This window comes from Anser brachyrhynchus (genome assembly GCF_964034855.1).
Source record: "Anser brachyrhynchus genome assembly, chromosome: 13".
In the NCBI taxonomy this organism is placed as follows: domain Eukaryota; kingdom Metazoa; phylum Chordata; class Aves; order Anseriformes; family Anatidae; genus Anser; species Anser brachyrhynchus.
The window spans coordinates 19,946,861-19,965,933 of record NC_137708.1 but is presented as its reverse complement, the minus strand read 5'-3'; the positions used below and the strand labels follow the sequence as shown (position 1 = coordinate 19,965,933).

Genomic DNA, 19,073 nt, shown 5'->3' with positions numbered 1-19,073 from the left:
GACCATTCTCACTGTTTTTGTTGACCCCTGATTTAAAGCCAAAGATTTTTCAAGATTCTGGCCAGTATTTTAATTGTGGGAAGGCAGGGAGAGAAAGAGAGATCAAAAGACAAGATAAGTGATTCAGAACAAGAGGTGATGGGCACAAACAGAGAGTTCCCCCCGAGTATCAGGAAGCGCTTGTTCACTGTGAAGGAGACTGAACACTGGCAGAGGTTGCCCAGAGCAGTTACAGAGTCTCCCTCTTTGGGGAAATTCAGAAGGTGTCTGGACACCATCCAGGGCAATCAACTCTGGGTGACCCTACTTGAGCCAGCGTTTGGATCAGATGATCCCCAGAGGTCCCTTCCAACCTCAGCCATTCTGTGATTCTGTGCAAGTGCTACATAATCTGACTACATATTTCTTTTCATTACATATATATATTATTTATAAAACCCCCATATCATTTTGCCTAATTTAAAAATAACTTTTAGTTATTTAAATTCTGTTTTATAAAACATTTGTAGTCATCATGACAGACACCCTGATTGTTTCCATTCTGAAAACAGTAAACTGTAGTTCACTTATCAGATCTTCTTCCTGGAGGCAGTATATGTATATGTGCTAAAAAAATGATAATTTAAAATTAATTTAGAAAACCTTTCAGTCAACCTATGCTTAGTAGCTATACACACCTAAACTAATCTCTAAATCACTGTTATCTACAAAGCTCTCTAAGCTTGAGACAACTTGTTATACTGTGAAGGTAAAACATCAGATTTCCATTGCTTATCTTATTTCAGCGTATGCAGTCTCCCGTTCTTGTTTTGGAGGAATTTTAGAGGAATTTAGAGGAATTCAAGATGGAAGATGACTGATACCACTAGATCATACAAAAAAAGCAACAGAGTGGGTTGGGGGTGGGTCTCAGGCACACAAGGATCTGCCATTAAGAAAACAGAGAGTGTAAGATGAAGGTGGTGTTAGTCAATGAGATTTAATGCACATAATAAATACCCGAAGATGAAGGCTGCTCCATTCAGCCAAGCAGCTACCTACGCAGAATGGTTCAGGACCATTAATGGTGATGACATACAGTAACAATTCTGACAGACAAGCTACATGTTGAAAAACTGCAGTGGAAAATACAGGCAGAGGGAAACTATAATGCTTGAATCAGGCTTGTACCTGGACAGTATCCAATTGTAAAAAGAGGCAAAGACAAATTTAGTATGTGGCTACAGAAAGAGTAATATCTGAAAAAAAAAAAAAAAGGAAAAAAAAGAGAGAGAAATATAGAAGGAAAGATTTCTAAATGTAATAATCATTTTTTTTGTATTAATTTATTTGTTTTCTTAAGGTACTTGATAAATTCTTGATAGGTACTTTGATAGGTACTAAATAGGTTCTTGATAGGTACTAAATTCTTGAAGGTACTTGATAAATTCATAAGTGCAATAATGTCTGCAGGCTAGGAAGACTAGCTGCACTTAAATGCTTACTTTTGCACTGGTTCAAAGCTGGTGGGTGGGGGATAACAATAAAACCTCTTTTACTTTCTCCATATAAACACATACCACTCTCTTTTAATGTTAATACTGAAAATGTTACTGATACTTACATTGGATTTTTTGTTCTGTTTGAAAATGTTGCAATATCCAATTGGGCTGCCATGATTAATTAACCCATCAGCTGTGTAACAAAGATTGCTAGATGTATGTTACAATTTCAAGGATAACTTCCACTTCTCAAGGATCTCAAGCTGATTTTTTTTTTCTGCAGACAAGTGGTCTAACTGAATTTCAATGAGCTAAAAATCAAGTCTTTTAGACTTCATAATTTTTGTAAGTAGTTTTCTTTGTGACAATCCTATTATATTTACACATTGTTCAAAATGTTTTACTTCACATCTGCCCAAAATACAAGTAATCTTTTCAAATCCAATACCTTAACTTTGAAAGCTTATGACTATTTTTGATTGACTCCTTTTTGCTTTAACTATACTGACAATGGAAGACTTGGAAGCACTTCCAAGAGTCTATGTCTTTGTTTACATCTGAGCCATTTTTAACTCCACACGTGGGGTCAGGATTGAGAGTAGCTAGGGTTGCCCTGTCCCAGGTGCAGGACCCGGCACTTGCTTTTTATAAACTTCATGTGGTTGGTGATTGCCCAGCTCTCCAGTCTGTCCAGATCTCTCTGCAAGGCCTTTCCACCCTCAGCCGAGTCCACAACTCCTCCAAGTTTGGTGTCGTCGGCAAATTTGCTCAAAACACCTTCTAGTCCTACATCCAAATCATTTAGAAAAACATTGAAGAGGACTGGCCCTAAAATGGAGCCTTGAGGGACCCCACTAGTGACCATCCGCCAGCCGGATGTGGCCCCATTTACCACAACCCTTTGAGCCCTGCCCGTCAGCCAATTGCTCACCCATCGTATGATGTTTTTGTTAAGTTGTATGCTGGACATTTTGTCCAGTAGGATCCTATGGGAAACCATGTCAAAAGCTTTGCTGAAGTCCAAAAAGATCACATCAGCTGGTTTCCCTTGATCAACTAGATGGGTGATCTTATCATAAAAGGAAATCAAATTTGTTAGGCAGGCCCTACCCCTCATGAACCCATGCTGGCTGGGACCAATGACTGCATTGTCCCCCAGGTGTGCTTCAGTAACTTCAAGGATCATCCTCTCCATAATTTTACCAGGCACTGACGTGAGACTGACAGGCCTGTAATTGCTAGGGTCTTCTTTCTTACCCTTCTTGAAAATTGGCATAACATTTGCCAGCTTCCAGTCTACTGGGACCTCTCCAGACTCCCAAGATCATTGAAAAATAATTGAGAGAGGTCCTGCGATGACGTCAGCCAGCTCTTTAAGCACCCTGGGATGAATCCCATCTGGACCCATGGACTTGTATGGGTCCAGGTGGAGCAGCAAATTCCGCACACGTTCAGGGTCGGTTGGGAGTTTGTCATTCCCACCGTCATGGTCCTCCAGCTCAGGGCACCCTGGGCCCAAAGCCCATCATCAGTGTTGAAGACAGAGGTGAAGAAGGCATTAAACATCTCTGCTTTGCCTGTGTCATTGTCTGTGAGGAGACCTTGCCCATCAAGTATCGGACCTATGTTTTCTTTGGTTCTCCTTTTTCTGTTCACATATCTAAAAAAAACTTTTTTATTGTCTCCCACAGACATGGCCAGCTTCAACTCTAGTTGGGGTTTGGCCACGTGAATTTTCTCCCTACAAACACGAATAGCATGCCTGTATTCCTTCCTCGTTGCCTGACCCTCCTTCCGGCAGCCGTACACTTTCTTTTTTCACCTAAGCTCCAGTAGAAGATCCCTGGTCAGCCAGGCTGGCCTTCTGCCCCGCCTGCCTGACTTCTGATATTTTGGAATTGCCTGACCTTGTGCTTTTAGGAGGCAGTGCTTAAAGACTGACCAGCACTGGTGGACGCTAATGCCTTCAAAAGCAGTTTCCCAGGAGACCTTGCTGGCTAGTTCCCTGAGCAGCCTGAAGTCTGCTTTCCCCATATCCAGGGCTGAAGTTTTGGTGGCGGTTTTCCTTCTGTCACCATAAATTCTAAACTCAACCACTTCATGATCACTATGACCGAGATGGCTGCCAATTGCCACGTCTCCCACAAGACCCTCTCTGTTCTCCAGCAACAGATCTAGGAGGGCACTTTTCCTAGTTGGCTCCCTTAGCACCTGCACCAAGAAGTTATCATCTAGGTGCTTTATGAACCTCCTGGACCAGCCGCGTGGTGATCCCAGTTGACATCTGGCAAGTTGAAGTCCCCCATAAGGACAAGGGGAGTTGATCTCGAGGCATCTCTTAGTTCTGCAAAGAATAATTCATTGGCGTTGTCGTCCTGGCCAGGTGGTCTGTAGTAGACTCCCATAACGACACTCCCTTAATCCTTACCCAGGAACAACATCCCTTAATCCTTACCCAGAGGCTCTCAACTTTGCCATCACCAACTTGAAGTTCCACACAGTCCAGCCCATGCTTCACATACATTGCCACCCCACCACCTCGCCTACCCTGCCTGCCCCTCCTGAAGAGCCTGTAACCATCTATTGCAACACACCAGCCACAGGACTCATCCCACCAGGTTTCGCTTATGCTGATGATGTCGTAGCTGTGGGACTGGGCCAAGACTTCTATCTCATCCATTTTATTCCTCATACTGCGTGTGTTTGTGTAGAAGCACTTCAAATGCACCTCCCTACACGCAGCACCTTGTGGAGCAGACCAAAGGACCTCACTAGCACACAGTCCCTCTGATTCTAGCGCACCTTCCCTTAGCTCATCACTGGCATGCTTGGTTTTATCCCCTTCCCCCTTCGACTTTAGTTTAAAACCCTGTCTATCAGCCCTGCCAACTCCTGAGCAAAAATCCTTACCCCTCTCTGAGAGAGGGCGCATCCCATCTGGTGCCAGCAGGCCTGGTGTCGCGTAGACCTTCCCGTGATCGAAAAACCCGAAGTTTTGCCGGTTGCACCAGTCCGGAAGCCACGTGTTAATGCGATGAGTCTGTTTGTCAGCACCGATCCCCCCTATCGGAAGGCAGAGGCAAATACAACCTCTGCCCCTGATCCTTTAAGTAGTCGCCCCAAAGCCCTAAAGTCCCTTTGATCGCTCTCGGACTTCTCGTTGCTACCTCGTCATTACCAGCCTGAAAGACCAGTAGCAGGTAGTAGACGATGGGCCGTACCAGGCGCTTGACTTTCCTAGCGAAGTCTCTCACACAAGCGTGAAACTTGATGCTTTCCATGATGATAGTAGCAATATATGTAACTAATGGTAGTTGTTAACATTGCAGTTTACTTTTAAGCATGCTTTCTTCTAAGCAAAGAGCTTACTTTTCTGTATCTCCTAAGTCAGTGATACCAAGGCTTATTCTCCAAGACATCATATGTACAGAAGTACTTTGCAGTATATTCAGAGGTGCAAGCTACAGTCTGTAATCCAGTCAAATAAAAGCTTTGTAATGCTGCATCAGATCAAATATTCCCTAGGGCTACATGCTGCTATGTGGGGAGAAGAAAAAAAATGTTTCTCCTACATTTCTGTGTTCCTTGGACATCTCTCCAATTGTAGGTAATACAGTTTTGCCACACAACTACAAGCTGAGTGGGAGCAACTTTCTTGATGGAGCGATGCATTATTCACGAGGAGAGAAACAGAGTGAGCCAGCTCTGAGCTGCTAAGTTGTTTTGTTCCCTTTCTGAGAACAGTGCTTCAGTTTAACAGCTCCCTTGCTTGAAGATTTATCTCCTGGGCCTTCTAACTGGCTCTGTCCAGTCTCTTTAAAAAACAAAACCAGAACAAACAAACAAAAAACAAATACCACAAGGCAGTATATAGTAGGAAGAATCTTGGCTAAGCACATCCATCCTGGGAAGGATGAACTATCTTAGACACCTTTTCAGGATCATTTCTCTATTTTTTTCAATGATTTCAAAGGTAACTTCTATTTGGTATGGGCAGCTTGACAAACACAAAGATTCAAAGCAGAGGCAAATGCTAAGATTCAGCTTAATATTTTTTCATGGAGTTTAGTTACAACCACTAAAAATTATTTATCTATTCCTGAATCTACTGAAACAAATCAAATTCCTAGTCAACAAAAAAAGCCTGCTTACTTGCAAAAACCTTCACTCCTGAATAAAGTTGCATGAAAAGTAGCCTCATCGTTGGCCTAGCCAGGGTGCAAAGAATATGTGCAGTCATATTCAAAACCTGGGGCTTTGTGCCAACTATTGCTTCTTTCTCTATACAAAATCAGCCATGCATTGTAAGGAAATAAGATTCAAAGCTAAATCCACATTTTGTAAACTGCATTCTCTGCAGTGTGTAAGCCAGAATTTAGGATCTTCAGGATCTGAAAATAGAGAAGAAAGTTTGATTTTTGTAATAGTATCCACACTTTGCACGTTAAGTCCAAAGCAGATTTTTTTTTTTTTTTGACTGGGGTGGAATGTGGTGTAAAATGTATGAGAAATGCTTTTTATTCCAGCACATCCATCACAACTATTTAATCATCATAAAGTCTCTATCTGCTTGTGAAAACAATTCCACTATAAGTGAAAGTGAAGTATATGCACAGAAGCTAAAGAATAATTGTAAATATGCATACACAACCAAAATCTAAGGTTTTCATGAACGATTTAAGATGGAAGTAAGCTTAAGCAAAGTTAAAAACAAAACTTTCTGGAATTCAAATATTTAAGTAACCATCCACCTCTGCACTGTATTTCTAAAGCTTTGTGTCTTACGATTCCTTATGCTAAGAAGACAGCCATGCCTAGTGACTGCAGATGCTGGCTTGTGGAACCCCAAACCCTGCTGCTTTTGGTAGTAACTTGGCTTATTATTTTGGCAAGTTGATAAACCTACTGTACTTCAGTTACCTGATCAAAATGATGGTTTGTGATTATACTGAAATCTATGCATGAAAAGAATTTTACCAGAGTAAGGAATCATCTAAAAAGGATGAAAAGAAAAAAAAATCATATTTCTAATATCTCTCTTACAAGCATAAAGCAAGAATAATAGAGAAAAAGAAAAATTTATCTCTGAACACTATCCTTCATATTGCAGTGAACTATTGTAATTATCTGTCTGATAAGTATTTGCAAGGCTGGGATCCAATTTAACAAACCAAAATAGCACAGGTGAAAATGATAAAAGTTCATTACCTCACAACTACTACAAGATCCAGACAGCTGTTGTCTTGAACTCTATGCAAGTTTGCAAAATCTTAGAGAAAAAGCATGTGGTAATGCCATTGCACCTAATATACTGACAGACAAAAAATATTTTAAAATAGGTATGGAGTTACAATCTAGTATGGCAAGATAAAAATAATAATTAAAAATTGCAAGCTCCAGGTGGCATCATGAATACAGCAAATGTGAATGCTTCCCCCTATCTCGTAACACATGAGTTGTGGAAAGGATAGAGAAGGGAAGGAAGGGGCAGGACTGAGACTGGTATGCAAGTTCCCCATCCTGCTTCACAGTGATTACTCAGGACAGATAAATTTGTCCGGCATCCTTCTGGTTGTAGGTAGCATTCAAGACAAATGCCTCTTGCTATATACAGCACTCTTGCAGCTTTACCAGGTTTGGGGAGAGGGTCATTTCGGTTAGGGAACAGGAACTGCTATGCTCCAGTGAAAAATTAATACAGAGTATCCTGAAAAGACACCTTTGCAGTTTCTCTCTGTTTCTTCTTTTGGATTTTTTTCTGCACTTTCACTTTATATAAAGTGCATGGCAGACAACTACTAGTACTTAATCTAACATAAAAGCTGAAAGACAGAATCTTATAAAATGGATGCACTTATTTAATAAGTATTTTTTCTAGAAAATACTATTTACCAATTGAGAGTGATCAGTACCTAATGCCATGATTCTAACCTTGTTTTTTTTTTCTTTTTTTTTCTTTTTTCCCATCAAAAAATTATTTCTTTATAAAAGAAAATAGATGGAGTTACTTCCCAGAGGATCTTTTTACTCTTGAGAATAGATATTGGTAGTTAACGGACCACTGGATGCAATCTTTTCTTTATATACATGAAGCCAATAGAGCTCCTATCAGAAAGAAAAGAATTCTAAAGGAACATAATACAAAAATGACATCTGCAAGTAGATTTTCACTGCCTGCATTGCTGGTGGAATTGAATAAATTTAAATCCCCAAAAATTGACAGCTTCCCATAATCAAAAATCAAATAACCATTGAAAATATCATTAAAAAATAGAACCAGAGAAGCCAAATGGGTATGCCCCAGTGTGTCCCAGTTCATTTACTGAAATTTAGTTCTGAAGACATGAAATAAAAGGCAGGTTAAAAAATTTAAGACTTGCAAAAAAAAAAAAAAATGTTGAGTATGACTTTCTGGGAATTGAGTATGGCACATCAGATATTCTCCGGTTCTGTTTGTGTCAATTTTTATTTTTAGCTTCCAATATTTAGGTGTTCCTTTCTGTATTTTCTGAAATGTAAAATTAGAGGAAAAGCAATGCAATGCCCATTTATGTCTCACATTATTACTGATTTAATGATGTTCATAGTAATTACCAGGAATTTCAGAGGCAATTATGAGGCTTGAAAGGTTTCATAACGTTGAATCTATTTAGATTTTGTAAAGCCACAAGTCAGTATTTTATTATGCAATAAAAAATAAATAATTATTTGGTATCCAAGTTGACAGGGTATGGACACAGACACACATACCAACACAACATAAAATATCTATGTACAAATTTCATTTTTATGCCACAGTACATGTAATGAAAACTAACACTGTGGTAATCGCTTAAATAATAAAGAGAAAGTCACTTTCACTCTCTTTAAATAAATACATACATGGTTTTCCTTACATTTGCTAACAAGCAGAAATCTGGGAAGAGCCAGCATATCCCCAAAGCAGAAAGAAAATGAGGGCAAACATTTGTTATTGATGTAGTGATATGCTTTAAAACAATATGGGGAAATCCTTGACAAAAATGAAAGCAACGAAACCAATCCCAATACAGAGGGGCAACAAAGTCTATATAGGGTTCACCACAAGGGTTGAATACCTGCCTGCAACTTTTGTAACTGCAAACACAGAATACTGAACATACAAAATTGACAAAATACAGGAGTCACATATCTGATGCATCCTAATGCTTCATTGGTAACAGGGCTGTCACAGACCACGGCCATGAGAAACATAATTTCTTTTGGAATCATGAGAATGTATTTTACTTTGGTAAAACACATCAATTATGTTCTCTTGGCACATAATGTCACAATTAACATATGTTGCCACCATAGACAGCTACTTGAAACACATTCAAGTAGCTGTACCATCTTTTCTTTCAGAGTGGAAAATGAGATTACCACAAAGTACAGAAAAATGCGTCTTCAATCCATTCGCTTCCTTTTTTCTTTAAAGCCAAGTTTTACTCATCTACCTTGTCCTCAGGAAGTACCACGTTTGTTTTTAAGGTAGGACTGCTCAGTCCCCTGGCAGGCTGTGGGGAATGCAGACAGGTTTGGTTGGTTGGTTCTGTCTGATGATCAGCAGCTACTACATTTGTCATCACCACATTGCAGATGGAAATCATTCTCCTACAACCAGACCTTGCAATTTTAACAGGAAACTTCACCCCGTAAGCCATTTTTAAGGAGTACTAGCAGACTGGGACAAGACCACAGATGACAAAATATGTCTCTCAGGTTACATTTAACCTGATTAAATAAGAACTGTTTGTCTTTATCCACTCCCAAAAGCCTTTGTGGAGCTAAGACAACAGATGTTTGTTACTACTACTAGTCACCTGCTGTAATTTCACTCTGGTGTACATATTTTGGAAACAAGCTAATGAGGCGATCTACAAGAAACATGTTTGGTCCTCTTTAGCTAATACATCCTTACCAACGTCATTTATCCTCCATCATTAGGCAAAAACAACCTATAATGGCTTTATCCTCTACAAAAATATCACAAAAGTATAACATAATGTTTTATGAAATATTTCTAGAAAGTCATATTGCACAAGGAAATACGTCCTCACAATTGTAAACATTATCATTGATATAAATTATGGCAAATCTGAACAATTTTGTGTTCCAAATAGTTCTCGGTCTATGCCTGTGTACACAGCATACATACTATTAGATCACAAACTGAATCAAAACAAAACCATGCACACCAATGACTAAAATTTCTCCCTCTGTAAGTAATTTTTTTCTTCAAACTTCTGATATGATTTTTCTACTTCTTCCAAATTATCAACCAGACAAAGAAAAAACTGTTATTAAACTGCACAACCCAGTAAGGCACACACTGAGATGTTAATGATAATCTATATCTTAAAAAATATTAACCAAAAGTTGGGCTCAAATTAGTATTTAATTGTTAGATTCAACATCTGAGCATACCAAGTGATTGATGAGGTTGATATGAGCTTCTATCATCTTACTCATTAACACTAAATTTTAGAGAAAGATTTCTTAATCAGAATGAAAAAAAAAAAAATCTGATTTGAAATATTGAGGTGTCTGCCTCTTAAAGCTCTTAGTTTTTTCTTTTTCTTTCTTTTTTTTTTTTTTTTTTTAATGCCTCAGGAACATTTTCCTATAACAACCTCAGGACAAAACAAAATGTACATATTTTCTAAAACAAGTACACTACAATCTTATCCTTTTGCATTGCTTTTAATTGTGCTAATTTGGTAACTAAGTAGTACTGAGAAACAGTTTTCATGGTTTTCAGTTTTGTGTTGCTCCCATCCTACTCCTCACACCCTTGGTATTTTGCTTAATAATTATATTTTTATTCACGTATTTCTAAATTTGTGCATTATCTGAAGAAATTTTAAAATACATAATTTTTTTAAAGACTCAGGGGAAATATGATAGTATATCACTACTATTGGGTATACCCATTCTGCAACAAGAAGAAAGTGGATCTCTTTCATTAAATGTATCTCCCTTTCATTAAAAAGTATCTCTGTTTTTCCATAAGGAAAAAAAAAAACAGATTTCAGAAATTGATTTTTCCCATAAAAATTCGAAATACTTTTATTTGTATATTTTGCTCCATTATAATCTGGTTTATTCCCATCTCAATTCTCTCATCACCACTATTCTTTCTAGAGTGTATCTTTTACCAAGTTTCTTTATCAGTCTCTGTCAAAATTACTGCAATAGTTCCACAGTTTTGTGCCAAAAGAATTTTTGACAAATTTGGACTTTTCATTGAGAAGTTGAAATCTTCCGTGGATAAAGACTCATTTTCCAACTAATTTCTAGTTATTATATAAAAAAATGAATTATTTCATTGGGATGTTTGCTGTCTTCAGGATCCAAAATAAATTTTACTTGCACCATTTAAGACATACACCATTTTGCATTTACTGGCCAAAAGTAGATTCTTTCCCTTCTCCATAAGCCACAAACCTAAAAAATGACCCGAAATTTCTGAGAGTTTACCAGCCCAAGTTACTAAGCAAAACAATCCTGGCAAAACTGAGCCCTTCAGGCTTTAGGAAGCACAGCACTGCATGCAACCTTAAGCTCACATTAGTTACGATAAGATCCTGTTACAAAACAAAACCAAAATATCCTTCATCAGATATAAATATTATTACATTATCTAAGAGAGTTCTGACAACATTATAGATTGTGCGGAAACATATTCCTAGAAACTTCATAGAGATTCAGCTTTAATTAGCCAGTTCACTTCTGTGCTCATCATGACAGGGAAGAAAGGGGAAAAAAAAGAACATAAGACACAAAGACAAATCCATAGGAGCAGCAAGTGAATCTGGATCCTGATGCTTTTTTCCCTGACAACTTGTTGTGCATTTCTTTAATGACACATTTTTGCATTTACATCTAATCAGATAAAAAGAGAATTAAAAGTTGTTTCAAGCACTATATCTGCCCTTGAATCATTCTGACAAATTCTGTGATTTTACAAACACATTTCTTTCCAAACATCTTTCTCTCTTTAGCTGTTGTGCGAAGCAATCAGACGTAGACCAAACAAACTGAAAAAATGATTTTCATTTATAATGGTGTCTTTTGTAACAATGATAGGTTACAGAGTTATTAGACAGAAATATGATGCTTATGTAGAGCATTAGCTTGAAGTTGGATATCAGTTCATTTTCCATTTATCTGCAAGGGGGCTGGAGAATACTCTTGAAAGCAGCATAAAAAATTAATCTTACTGGGACAGTGGCTATGCCACTGTTGAGTATGATGAATGGAGCTACGGTTTTAAAAGAGATCAAATGAGTGGATTAGCACTCAGTTAGCTTCACGTATATTCTGTTCACCTTGTGTCTACTGAGATCAGACTAAGTGGACTTGCCAGGTCTGAAGGACAAGACACAAGAGACAAGTGATGGCAATGCTACTGCATCCAGAGACCATATCAGCTACATGGTCAATTGAACACTTCCCAGGGTGTTTCTGCAGAGCATCAGCCTTTCAGAGAAAGCTGAGATGGCTGAGCGAAGAGGCAAAGCAACAATCACCGCTGGAAAAATAAGCCTTTCAGTATTTCTCATTAGTCATATTTTTCCTCGACATTTTTAAGTTTTTACTTGAGTTTTGAGTTTAATAGGATATAAAAGCCATACTTTTAAGAACGGGATAGTCAAAAGATTTCTGTGTTTGGAACCAGCTGCTCTACTGATAAGTGAAGAAACAAAACATCATATCATCAGTTGTGGTTTTTATATATGGAGTATGTAAAAGTCACTCTCAGTCACACTTCCATGACAAAATCCAAAGGTGAAAATCTGAAATTCCACAGTCATGACTCAGCGAGCTCCAGTTTGTGACACAATTTTGTAAAGTCACATCTCTGGAATTCACAAGTTTCTAGGTCACTCTCAGATTCTTAAAAACTAACCTGAACTAAGAAGTCATGAAAAGAAATAAAGATTAATCATTAGGTTTTTTTGTCTGTCTGCTTGTTTGTTTGTTTTCTGAGATCCTCACAGTCTAGCAGCACTTGCTTTATGGAGTTATCAATAACTTTATTGAGTTTACTTATTGGGGATCTTATTAATGTTTAGGGGATCTTATTAATGTTTACAAATACCTTAAGTGTGGGAGACAGAGGGATTTGGCCAACCTCTTTTCAGTAGTTTGTAGGGACAGGACAAGGAGAAATGGCCAAAAAATGGATCACAGGAAGTTCCGCACCAACATGCAAAAGAACTTCTTCATGATAAGGGTGACGGAGCACTGGAACAGGCTGCCCAGGAAGATTGTGGAATCTCCTTCTCTGGAGATATTCAAGGCCTGTCTGGACGACTACCTGGGCAACCTGGTCTAGGGAACCTGCTTTGGCAGGGGGGTTGGACCCAATGATCTCTTGAGGTCCCTTCCAACGCCTACAATTTTGTGATTCTGTGATCAAGTACTGAGATTCTCACCTCCTCTGCACTGTACACTTTGACGTATTTATCTATCTTGTGCCTTGGCTTCATTTTGTGCTATGCAGCAGTAAGAAATGTATGAACCAATGGCTTCCAGGTAATTCAATTAGTTGTTTAAACTAATGCAAATGACTATGTAATACAAAATACGTGGGAGAGGTGGTTTGATTGATTTATTGAGGAAAATGAGAGGTATTAGCTACTTAATTTAAAAATTAAATAAATAAAAAATTAAAAATACATTTGCAAAGAAAAAGAAAGGGGAAAAGAACAGAGCATCTACTGAAAAATGAAATTAATCAAGCAAAATCTAAATTGATTAACAATTAGTAATACTCTCAGGACTTAATAAACTTCTTTTTAGGGTGGTGGAAAGAGTCAACATGGTTTCTATGAATTTAAGCTCAGGACTTGGTCAGACATCTTAAAGTAAATGAGATTTTAAGTCACCTAATCATATCATGCCTACAACTACACCGGTACTATCCAAATAGCTAAGAAACTAATGTGTGAATTAATAATAAGTAGTTTAAAACAATTTAGATACCTGTAACAGATAGGAATTAAAATAATCTCTAAATCGATTAATCTAAAGTTCTAAATAGTAGTACTAGACTACTACTACTACTAGTACTAGTACTACTACTACTACTAAATAGTAGTCCTAAATAGTCCTTTCAGTGCCAGGGAAGCTCATGGAGCAGATTATCTTGAGTGTCATCATGCAGCACTTACAGGGCAACCAGGCAATCAGGCCCAGTCAGCATGGGTTTATGAAGGGCAGGTCCTGCTTAACGAACCTGATCTCCTTCTGTGACGAAGTGACACGCTTGGTGGATGAGGGAAAGGCTGTGGATATGGTCTGCCTTGATTTCAGTAAGGCTTTTGACACCGTTTCCCACAACATTCTCCTCAAGAAACTGGCTGCTCGTGGCTTGGACTGGCGTACACTTCGTTGGGTTAGAAACTGGCTGGATAGCCAGGCCCAAAGAGTTGTGGTGAGTGGAGCCAAATCCAGTTGGAGGCCGGTCACTAGTGGAGTCCCCCAGGGCTCAGTACTGGGGCCAGTCCTCTTTAATATCTTTATCGATGATCTGGATGAGGGGATCGAGTGCACCCTCAGTAAGTTTGCAGACGACACCAAGTTAGGTGCGTGTGTCAATCTGCTCGAGGGTAGGAAAACTTTGCAGGAGGATCTGGATAGGCTGGACCGATGGGCTGAGGTCAACTGCATGAAGTTCAACAAGGCCAAGTGCCGGGTCCTGCATCTGGGGCCTAACAACCCCAAGCAGAGCTACAGGCTGGGAGATGAGTGGTTGGAAAGCTGCCTGGCCGAGAAGGACCTGGGAGTACTGGTTGATAGTCGGCTGAATATGAGTCAGCAGTGTGCTCAGGTGGCCAAGAAGGCCAACAGCATCCTGGCTTGCATAAGAAGCAGTGTGGCCAGCAGGTCTAGGGAAGTGATTGTCCCCCTGTACTCGGCTCTGGTGAGGCCACACCTCGAGTACTGTGTTCAGTTTTGGGCCCCTCGCTACAAGAAGGACATGGAGGTGCTCAAGAGAGTCCAGAGAAGGGCAACGAAGCTGGTGAGGGGTCTGGAGAACAAGTCTGACGAGGAGCGGCTGAGGGAGCTGGGGTTGTTCAGCCTGGAGAAGAGGAGGCTCAGGGACGACCTTATCTTACTCCTCAGGTACCTTAAAGGAGGCTGTAGCGAGGTGGGGGTTGGTCTATTCTCCCACGTGCCTGGTGACAGGACGAGGGGGAATGGGCTAAAGTTGCATCGGGGAGGTTTAGGTTGGATATTAGAAAGAACTTCTTTGCTGAAAGGGTTGTTAGGCACTGGAATAGGTTGTCCAGGGAAGTGGTTGAGTCACCATCCCTGGAGGGAGGTCTTTAAGAGATGTTTAGATGTTGAACTTAGTGATATGGTTTAGTGAAGGACTTGTTAGTGTTAGGTCAGAGGCTGGACTAGGTGATCTTGGAGGTCTCTTCCAACCTAGACGATCCTGTGATTCTGCAAATACATATTTAGACCTTTCTAAGCTTACATCATTTGAAGTTAAATGAAAAGCACTGAGTTCTTCCTGATGTTACTTTTAGTTCAGCTTCTAATATCATCATTAAAAACTATATATTTAAAAATATTTCTAGTTTGAAAAATTCATACTGTTTAATATCTAATGAAATAAGCTCTTCAAATTTATTAATGGCAGAAAGGGTTTTACAAATTAATTTTCAGTCTGTTTTTTCATTTTTTTCTACGTCTTTTTCTACCTCAAATATTTTCATGTAGCTATTTTTCTCTCTTCTTCACTTACTCCTACATGCACATGAAACTCGTATTTCTTTTGAACGTTACTATCGTTATATATAAAATAAACTGAATGACATCCAAACTCTTTACTACAGGGATGGCTGTTTTTTTCTAACACAATATGAATTCCAAGAACTATTTCCTGCATCCATTTCATACTTTGGGCCAGATCTAAAGGGAGCTAAGTCTTACTAACACAGCTGAGGAGACAAATGCATAGTAAGGACTTCTGCTGCCATGTAAGGTTGCCTTCTTGATTTACAGGATACAAGATATCACGGGATATCATATGCCATTCTATTCTTTTTACAGTAGTTTTGTTGTTGTTGTTGTTGTTTTGTTTTGCTTTATTACAGTGTGACTGGACTGAGCAAGGTAGGCAACAAAACAAAAATGCTGCTTTAAATACCTCATAATGTGTTGTTTTTTTTTGTTTTCTTTTGTTTTTCAAAGCAAGCAAGGGACAGGAACTGCAGATGTAGAAGCAGCATGATAAGTTATTATTAATAAGTTATTATGCAGAAAGATGGGAATTAAACATTCATTCTTAAGAGGGTGGCTTATATTAGATGCCTCACCATGGCAATGTTATTATTTATAGTGGCAAATAGTCACTATACAAATAGACAAATAGTTTACTAAATAGTCATTTTCCATTTGTAGAAGCAGTAAGACTAAGGAAGAGCTTCTGCTCTACTGGCCTAGGAATCAAGGAGTAAAGGCCTTTTTTCAATTGTTTCAGAAGTGTTTAATATCTTTCTGGAGAAAAATGGCAATTTTGTAGAGCAGATCTGCTATGGTTGCCAAAGGGCACACAGCTCCAGCCCCAGTCAGACAGTGGGCTGACAGGCGGAGTGCCACCTTCAGGTCTCTGGCAAGATGTATGGCAAGATGTTTACATCCTCTGACAACTCCCCTTTTAGTTGCTGGATTTTTGAATAATTACATATATAAATCATGCACTTATTTCTGTTTTCATGATATAGTGTATATATATTTGTATTCAATGATATAATGTGGAAGTAACTCTTGAAATGATGATGCACGATGTTTTAAATTATTTCTTGCTTATATCCAAGATGCATGTGCTTGATAGAATCAGATGAATCGATATCATTTGATATATATTCAGAAATAATGATTTTTCAAGAAAACGCAAGCTGAAAAAATACTCCTACATAAATTATTCCAAAAGTATTCTTAATTAATTTTTTAAGTGCAAAAGATATAATAGTCAAATGAGCACAAGAATGTAAATTATATTTATTTCATCCTATATTGAAATATTTGGGATTATAACAACATCATTTCAGAAGACAGGAACAAAATATATATTCCAGCAGTGTATCGATTTTCACAATAAATAAAAACAAATTTAACTATGAAGGAGTTGATAGTTTTCATTTGCAGTACGAAATTCAGAAATAGGGTCATTTCTACCAAATGTCTTTATTAGGCTCAGCTGAAGTTATGGAACAACCTTGATGATGGTTTCTGGATGATATTGGACATATTCATTATTTTAAAGAATTGACCCTTCTATGATAAAAGTATTATTATATGTAATTTTCTGTATTTTCAATTTTAACCTACTATACTCAGAACTTTAAATGTGAGTTAAATGATGTTTGCTTGTTTGAAGAAAGCACCTTTCTCTCAGATATTTCATGCAATATGCAAGTCCTGGAAGTCAGCTGCTTTAAGTTTCTGGTGGAGGCCAATGCCAGGATTGAGAACTCAAGTATTGGTTTATATGAACATATCTGTAATGAACTTGATGGTGCAATGGTCCACTGCAAAACTCTAAGAACTTCCCTTTCTCTATTCTCTCTGAAGAGCATCACATGACAGACCTTGGAGCTCTAGATAAGAGCTGTTTCATTTGCTCACTAAACACAAATTTAAAATAATGTATGTATTTAACCTGTTTAATAAGCCAGAAAAACATTTGAAGAATAATTAATAAATTAATGTCATTCTTTCCAAATGCACAACAGAACTTACCAGTCTTCCATTCTGTGAGGTCAGAAATGCTTGATAAAATTGTGTCAAAATTATTTACATAGTAAAAACTGGTACTCTGAATTCTTACTGTGTTTTCTAAATAAAACATAAAACACTAACGGCATGGAAGACTACAACTGAGGATTACATTTACATTCTTTCACAGTTATTTGCCAGAAGATTACTTAAAATTTTGAATATTTTGGAACTTTAAATTAGTTTGTTACAGTTGCTAAATTTGCAGCATCAATCATAGTACTTTGAAATGCCTGTATGGAAGGTGGTGCATCAGCCTTATTTTTTGGGAAAAGTTTTTTGCTTTGTTTTGTTTTAATTTACAGAAAAGTACAGTGCTGTTATGGCAACGGTAAAAATAATGGAAAAAACCCTTGTTGAAATAAATGATGATTTTTAAGGACTTCAGAGACTATACATAAAAAATGTAATAAATTTTCCTTATTACAAATGTCTCAGAAATAGAAGAGAAATCATAAGAGATTGTAATTTAAATTATAATTTCATTTTCTCAAAAACATATTTGATTTTTTTAAAATGTTTTTGTCAAGTATAGATTGCTAATGTTTATGTGCTTTTAGGGAAGACTTGTAGAAAAACAGCAAAAAATGAGCTTATTCAGCTGGAAAAAAATAGCAGACAAACAAACAAATTCTAGTGCATGACTGTCAGCGTCAACTAGGTATTTAAAGACTACAAATTGGCATCTGCATCAAATGTTCTGCATAACTGTTTCCCCATCCTTACATTTACATAACCGAGGTGATAGAGACAGGTGACTACACAGCAATACTCAGTGTGGAATGGGACATGTCTCACTGTTCTCAACCAGTTTGCATGCTGGCATTTACTCATCAATCATTATTAATCTAGGGGGTTTGCGTGAACAGAAAATGACAATTTCTAGTAGCAGGAAAAAAAAAAAAACAACACACATGTTCTCTAATGATTGATGTCAGTTGACTGAAAGTTATAGCTGTTCTGATGAGAATGGGCTCCTGAATCCCAGGGATGTTAACCTCCGAGTAAGTAATGCATGACGCACCTAGCTAGAACTAGAGATGAGCAAATAGTGCTGAGACCAGGCAGGAAAAAGATAAACACAAAACAGAGTTTGAGTTAAATCCAAATAGTATACATTGATGTGGTTGGACATTTGAGAAAGAGAAGGGATTTGATTGACCAAAACTACAATACACTTCTCTCTAGCAAAAAGGTTTTGTTGCATCTTTCTGTAATCTCATGATATTTAAAATGCTTTTAATATAATTTTTAAATGCTACTTAAAACTAAAAATTAAAACATATCCATTTTAAAATGTTGAAAGAAAACACTGCATCCTTTCTGAAATAAAATGTTTCATTTTTAAGTTGAAAAAATATTTTATATTTCACAATTTTTCCCTTTCTTTTCAGTTGAAACAGTTAATACGGATTTGAGAGACTTTTCAGTCTTTTTTCAGTCTTTTTTTTTTTTTTTTTTTTTTAAATTCAATAGTTGAAACCACTTTTTCTATGCCTTTATAAACCCACCACTGATGCAGGCCAACCAGCCCTAGGTATGAGGCTGGGGCATCCTTCAAGGGCTGCTGCCCTAATCCTTGACTCAGACAATTAGATTGGATGACAGCAGGCCTGACCATAACATGTTGATACAAAGACAATCTAAAACAAGTTAATTGAGCAGCTATTAATTGATATTTTCAGTCACTACATAGCTGGCTGATGTAAATTTCAGACTTAGGCAAGGGTTTCTTTTTTTTCCTCTTTTTTTTGTTTCCTTTTTTATTTTTATTTT

At 37.8% G+C, this 19,073-nt stretch overlaps 1 protein-coding gene across 1 annotated transcript in view; it reads right to left on the bottom strand.

The window, feature by feature from the left end:
- Positions 1 to 19,073, bottom strand: part of TENM1 (teneurin transmembrane protein 1) — an 854,834-nt gene that overhangs the window by 667,793 nt on the left and 167,968 nt on the right. The gene's annotated exons all lie outside the window — the stretch shown is intronic.